This window comes from Cavia porcellus, unplaced genomic scaffold, assembly GCF_034190915.1.
Source record: "Cavia porcellus strain 051 isolate PalLab524CR breed Dunkin Hartley unplaced genomic scaffold, mCavPor4.1 scaffold_22, whole genome shotgun sequence".
Classification (NCBI taxonomy): Eukaryota; Metazoa; Chordata; class Mammalia; order Rodentia; family Caviidae; genus Cavia; species Cavia porcellus.
This window is the reverse complement of record NW_026947505.1, coordinates 35,239,965-35,247,427: the sequence shown is the minus strand read 5'-3', so window position 1 is coordinate 35,247,427 and position 7,463 is coordinate 35,239,965. Positions and strand designations below refer to the sequence as shown.

The window sequence follows — 7,463 nt, the reverse complement described above, 5'->3', positions numbered from 1 at the left end:
CTAGATTGGTTATACTATGTCATTTTAGGATGCCCACCTTGACACTTTTCTGAATTGTTTATTGACATTAGGAATTCATTTTTTAAAAAAAGAAATAAGCCTTTGTAGCTTAGTTATAAAGAAAGCTTAAAAGGAGATAGGCGTGGTGAAACATTGGCTGAAGTCAGATATGTCTCAAAAGCTGGGCATCAGAGCCTTGATTAGGCTGCTTTTCTGCAGAACAGGCAGCTCACGGGCTGCGTTCCCCCAATGGCTGCTCATAGGAAAGGGAGAGGAGAGGCTGAGGTACCATAACCACCTGGGCATTGGCGTATGGACCAGAGCCTGACCACCTCCATGATACAGGTTGGCTTAGACTTCCTAGGAATTCAATAACTCTACCAAATCCTACTTAGCATGACTGTAATTATTTGATATCAACCATGTCACCTTTTAAGTTTTTACTTGGAGAAGGATTATCAGGTCATGAACTAGTCCTGCCCATGACACATGGTGGCCTCCAAGGGGATTAGTGAACTATGTCTGAACAAGAAGGGTCATCTCAATAGAGAACTGTGACATCACCTAGTAGAAAGGGAGCTTTGGGGCTGGGGATTTAGCTCAGTGGCATAAGCACCTGCTTTGCAAGCAGGTGGTCATGAGTTCGATCCCCGGTACCGATAAAAATGAAAAAGACGAAAAAAAGGGAACTTCAGGGCCTCTCAGTTCAGTCTCCAAGCTGACACAGGTGTTCACTATATAAAATCCCTTTCATGTCGCCATTAAGCTTCAACCTGTGTTCATCTTGATCAGAAAACCTAGAGAAAAGCCCAATGTACTGCTCAGTCATCTCAAAGGATTTTATTTTCAGCTAAATATATGCTTTCGTATATCGTTGGTGGATTGCTTCTCCTGGTTATCCAGAAGCACTGATCTTCCTCTGACACTCATGGCCTTTGACTGAGAGTCAGCCGTGAAATAGAAAGAGCGCTGGCATTTGGCTCCCGAATTTTCTCCATCACTTCACTGCAAATCAAATGCATGACCTGTGCTTGAATTCAATTAGCCTTTTTCTATGGTTCCATTTCTTTGGTTCTGGTGAGTGTTTTTTTTTTTTTTTAAGATATACAGAGGTGCAGCTTGATCTTAACATTATTTACAGAAAGCGGGAAATCTACGTGAGAGTAGTCACCCCGTCATCACGGCCTCTATACCATCATCCAGCTGTTCCAGCAGAAGCTGTAAATGCTGCAGCTTCTGCTCCAGCTTGTTTCATGTCTCCTTACCCAGTGACTCTTCTCCCAGATTGTCTTTAAGTAAATCCAAGACACTGTACAGTGCCATCCACAGCTCTGCACTGTTTCTCTAAAATAGAAATACTGAGCTATTAACAACCACAATACCATTATCATAACTTCCAAATTAAAAATAACTCCCAAACATCTTAAACTATTTCTCTTTCCTTTACTTGAGTCAGGATGCAAAAATTCCTACTATTATCATTTATTAGTATATTGTTTAAATCTCTTTTTAAATCTACCTGTTCACATCATTTTATTTTTTCCTTTCAGTTTTGTTAAAATAGGTGATTTGTCCTGGAGAATTTTATAGAGGTTTTATTTTCCTACACATCATCATAGTTTTGGTGAGTGTTTCCTTTGTCACCTGGCAGTGAAAACCTTGGGCACTGCGAAAAGAGTCTGGTTCTGGGTGGATTCAGGGTTCCTCCTAGGAGGAAGATGGCCCCTTTTTTTGGTGATGCTCACAGCCAATGACCTTTATCTAATCCCACTAACTTTGTATCTATGACAAACTGATATTTGACTTGGATCATTCCTTCTTCTTTCTCTTTTTTGGGACAGGGTCTCTATGCAGTTCAGGCTGGCCTTGATCTCGCCTTGTAGCCAGACTGGTCTCAAACTCACAGAAATCCTCTTGTTTCAGCCTCCTGAGGGCTGGGATTAAAAGTGTGTACCACCTTGCCTGACTCCTTTTGGCTTTTGTCTGGAACACTTCTATAAAAAGATGCATCTGCTTGTCAATTATTTGTTTACCTTTACAGACAGTTTATATAGGCAAGGCAGATAAACTCATTATCTTCACTTATTAGTTGTTAAAATAATCAGTTTCCTAATAGCCTCATCAATAGAGATGATCTATAAGAATATTTAAAATATTACTATAAACTCATAAACACATTTGGTGAGTTTTACCTATTGAAATTAGTATTCTTGATAATTCTCAGCAGGCCCCACCTTTCCCTAAGGGAAGTCTCTTTGACGTAAGCCAAGTGGCCTTTGATAACTTCTTTTTTAGTGTGACAAAATTCTAGAATTCTCTTACACTTTTTTTTATTCTTGTACCTTTACCCAGACATTCCTTTCTGAGAAGGTCAGTTTCATATTAGTGGGGAAATAGTACTTAGAAACCACAGTACGGGTGAAGAAGTGCTTGTCACTATTGGGTCGCTCCTTATTTGTGGTTCTTTAAGGACAAAAATACATCAGTTTTACACTGATTCTTTCACTTCAAATTCAGAATCACAGAGTTTTATACCTCGCCTCTTATATATACTTGTGTTTATATTTGTGTGGCTGTAGATATGTTTTATCTATGTATATAAATATGTGTGTGGCTTTCTTTGAAGAATTCGTTTTTAACACTAACCTATTTTATCTTTTCATACACACAAACAGTCTCAGATTAGCAGTACCTGCACTAGCTTCTATAATTTGCACACTGAAAGTAGCTTAGGAGTGTATTCAAGATTTTGTTGTTGCTTTTCATTCCAAATGAACAGATGATTGAAAGTGTTCTAAAGCCACCCAAATTTGTTCCTGCTTATGCACATATGCACGGATATCTGTTCAATTACAAGGGATACACATTTAAACGTCATTTATTTTATAGTAATGTAAAATATGTATATGGCTCTGAAAGGCAAATATATAAACAACATATATTGAACTCTAACATCTATCCTCATTACCTCCATCTTTCTACAGATATCACTTTAAGAACAAAACCTTGTAGTTTGTTTTTCTAGTTCTAATAAATAAATACAGTCAGTTTTCTCTGCATCCATTCTCCAATAAAACTTTAAGTAAAAGGCAGCGTATTATACAGTCCTATTTGAATCTTGCTTTATTCATCTTATACTGAATCTTGGAGATCATTCAATACAGTAATATTCTTCATTTGTTTTTATAATGCAGTAGTTTGGGTATATTATAGTTTACTTGATAATTGCATAGTTGATTAATCTGAGTTATTTTTAGCTTTTATTTTTGTAAATTGCTTTAAATAGCAAGGTTTGTTAATTCATACTGATTTCTTTGTTAGTTTTTAAAACTTCTCATCAATATATCTTTGTAATGATACCATAAAAGTAACATTTCTGATCAACAGGCTTTTGCAAATGTAAATTTTGAAAAAGTAGCAAATATTATGATATTGCAAAATACTGTCTCCATAAGTCTCATGATACGTTGCATTCTTACCAGGCCTGGAGGGCATGAACTGATGATGTTGGAGGCATCTCAGGCTTTAAAATTATAAAATCATGTAGAGCATGATGGCACATACCTGTAATCTCAGCACTGAGGATCTGGGTCAAGATGATGGTGAGTTCAAGGGAAGTCTGGGATACATGCATAGCAAGTCCAAGTTCAGCCTGAACTACCTAGCAAGGTCTTGCCTCAAAAAAATAAATATGGATATAGTATTTAATGAGACTACAACATTTCCAAGAATCTTCTCTTTTCTCTTTATTATTAGGTTCACTGCTAATAATGAAACTATCAAGCAGGAATTGAATAAGAAATTTGGGCCAGCTTCAGGAGACTTCCCTCTAAATTAATGTTACTTGAGCTTATTGAATTTATCCAAATGCACATCTCACATTTTTTAAGTTTTATCCAGTGACTCTATCTTTACTGGTTACACTGAACGAGAGTGGCTGTTTGTGATTGCCTAGATATTTTGAATTGATTTGAAATGTTTATAGGAATTTCAACCAAATGAAAACATTACAGTGTGGCCCCGTCTACCTCACTCACTAGATCTGGCACCAGGAAACTTCAGTTCTTGCTCAAAGTCAAAATGCTGATGACAGGCAGGCAGGAAGGAGGACAACTATAACAGCACAATTAAAGAGACTCATGAAAGGGGACTTCTAGAGCTGCTTCAAAAAGTGGGAAGAATGGTGGAGCAATCGTGTCTAAAAAAATGGGGGGTGTTTTGAGGTAGAGAATGAGTCTGTGCCTTTACTATAATACATTTAAAAAAGAGAGGCATTGATGTCATGCTTTGACCGTATGTTGTATACTAATAAAGACAGCTCTGAACCTACTTGAGTTTAATCTTGTTTCCATCATTAAATAATTACATTGCATTGGATCAAATCTGATATTTAAATCTCAATGCTTCCATTTCATCATTTGCAGTACATGAATTTTAGTAGTGCTTGTTGCAGTGAATATAACATATAATACATATAAAATACTTAAAACAGCACCTGGCAAGTAGTAAATCCTCTATAATGTTAGCTATTAAGTGAAAGCTGATAATATGATAACAAGGTCACCCAAAATGCATATACTTTGGCAATATAATTTTCATTGAATGTGTTGTGTCTCATATAAATCACCATTTCTATCTCTAAATAGTTTCAAGGTGATAGAATTATTTTCAACTTTTTTTCTCCTTGGAATTTGTACATGCTTGTGTGTCTTGTCTTGTCCCTGGGATTTTTTTTTGGATATATTATTTAGTTAAGATTATTTAACTGCATATACCAGCCATCTTAAAATAACATATCCTTGACCAAAATAGAAATATTGGTTTGTAGCACAAGAAATCCAGAGATGTATAATTCAAATGTGAAATCAGAAAGCCATCAATAACCCAGGTTTTTATTTTTATTTTTTACTATCTTCAGTGTATAACTTCTCTCTTTCCCATCACGCAATGGCCTAAAATGGCTTCTTGAGAACAGCCATCATGACTGCATTACAAGATGACAGTTAGAAAAGCAAAGAGATCAAAGAACCACTCTTCCAAGCTAGACGATCTCAACCAACCCAGAAGTCATATTAGCATCTGGCTTTGCATTTCATTGCTCCAAATATAATCACAGAGTCACACCAAGCTATCATGCAGGCTGCACCTGTAAGCTTTTCTTTGTGCGTGTTGCCTGCCCTGCCAATGAAGTCACAGTTCAGTTTCTAATAAAGAAAAGAAGACACATGTATAAGATAGGCAAGTAGGTGTCTGTGCTACTGAGCATCTGTGTCTTTTGATGCCCCTCTCAGTCTCTGAGTTTCATCACATATTACCATCACTGTGGCAACTTCTTCTTTTATTTTTTTGAAGTTTCAACATTACCATTTTATTTTACTTTAAAAATATAAAAATGTCAATGCAAAACTTAACTTTGTGACCGTGGCTATTCTAAATAGTCCTTATGTTCTTCACTTTCCTAACATGTTGCAAACAAATGATCTCTACCAGCAACACATTCGTATGCATTTGTGTTGCCTGATGCCTATTGTTTTTTTTAAGAGAAAAACAAAACAAAACAGTAAAAGAGTACAAGTAATACAGAATTTCAAGAGAAAAAATACACAGTAAGCAATCGCTAGTTAATAGGTTACATATTGTCCTGATGCCTATTCTTATATCAATAAGAATACATCAGAGAATGCTTTTTTATTTTAAAAATAAAAAAGAACAAAAATGATGATTCAAAATTTCTTTTTTTATTTAAAGAAAGAAAAAAAATAAAGTAGAATAATACAGAATTCAAAAAAAATTAACACCACGAAACTGCTAGTTGATACATTACATATTGTCAACCTAAAAAGTAATTGGGGCTGGGGATTTAGCTCAGTGACTTAAGCGCCTGCCTTGCAAGTGTGTGGTAGTGAGTTCAATCCCCGGCAGTGATAAAAAAGAAAATGACAATAAATAAATAAAATCTGTGTATTGTGCTATTCTCTATATTTTCATCTCCATTTATTATAAACTCAGTATGACATGATTTTGTCTTTCCAACTATTTATCATTTTATTCCACCTTGAGTTTTTACTCAAGTTGTTCAGATTTTGTGCAGAAACATAATTGTTTCATTCCATCTTCTGAAAGATGAGCCTAATGACAGTCAACAATTGTTCAGAAGACCTACATTCACCAGAAGCAACCTTTTTACTGATATTCAGATGATAATCTTAAAATTCAGCACAGACTATAAGTTTTTATACCGTCTGCACACACAAAAATGGGAAAACTGCCATGGCGTGCACAGGAGGAAAGAAATTGGACTGTGCAATCATTATGCAATAATGTATTAATAATAGATGGCATAACGAACCAAAAAAGAACCTGGCAAAACTCCCAGGTACTTTTCATAAAACAATTTCCATGACTTGCTTTGTCTGTGAAAAGTGTAACACATTATCCCACGTTTACTTGGGGGTGGAGAGGTTGGCACCTGTCCAAGGACTGGCACAGTGACCCTGTGCCTGGCTCCAAAGTCTTCAGCTTCTCCTTGTTAGAGTTTGAATAGCTCTGAGGATGAGCCCAAGAACCTGATTATGTTCCACAGAATGAAGTTCCATATTCTGGAGCTCTTCACAGCAACACGCATGGGATTCCCTCTGACTGCTGCAAAAATGAAGCTCTTAGGAAAAGGAAAGAGGATGGGCTTCTGTTTCTGTCTGAATGGTGTAGGACGAGGGTTCAGAAGACACTACAGAAGAAGCATTGAGGTATTTCTCCATTACCTGATTCAATGATAGAGTCCTAAGGCAAACCAGGACCATATACTGACCGTCAGACGACCACATGTGATACAAGATTATATGGGATAGAAGTCACACAGTAACAAAATGGTAACTTAGTACTTGTCTCAGGCTTAAAACTTGCACTCTACAACACAATCTAGTATCCATTTAGATTATAACGATCATCCTGTCCTCTAAGGAGTCAGAGCATCTGTTGTTAAATCTTCTGAATATGCATGAACTTATGTGCTAACTAAATGACATAGAGGAGGTCATGGAGGGCAGAGAAAAACTGTGGCTGCAGATTCAGAAGTATTCTGGTCTGAGTATCAGAAACATGAAAAGAGTTTGCAACATACCCCGGAGGAAATGTCCTCAGGACATTTGTGTGAAGTTGCATTGCTGATGTGTGCCCGAAATGCTGCCAACAGCTTTCAGCATGAACAGTGCAGGTGAAGTGTAATGGCTCCTGTCCAGTGAGAATTTAAAAATCTTAGGTGGTTTGGAGAGCATTTTTGTCCAGTCACACACGTAATAAATTTTGTGTTTGGAAGCATTTTTCTACAAATAGGATTGTCTTTAGTTGTACACTCATTTAACCCACTGAATGGATCTAAGGTTTATAGTCACCAAAGGAAATTATTCAAGGAAGAATGGCGTAAACTGATTGAGAACCTCCTCAGTTCCCAGAGCAATGCCTAT

The 7,463-nt window shown here is 36.6% G+C and overlaps 1 long non-coding RNA gene across 4 annotated transcripts in view; it reads right to left on the bottom strand.

Annotated features, from left to right (window-relative positions):
* Nucleotides 1–825: 825 nt before the first annotated feature.
* The window catches only part of LOC111755785 (uncharacterized), a 276,523-nt gene continuing 269,885 nt past the window's right edge, over nucleotides 826–7,463 (bottom strand). For 2 of the 4 annotated variants that reach the window (XR_010041953.1, XR_010041955.1), the window contains one exon: nucleotides 826–1,344. This is a non-coding gene — a long non-coding RNA (uncharacterized LOC111755785). Of the gene's footprint in view, nucleotides 1,345–3,564; nucleotides 3,677–7,463 lie in introns of all 4 variants that reach the window. The other 2 variants (XR_010041951.1, XR_010041952.1) reach the window with 2 other exon arrangements.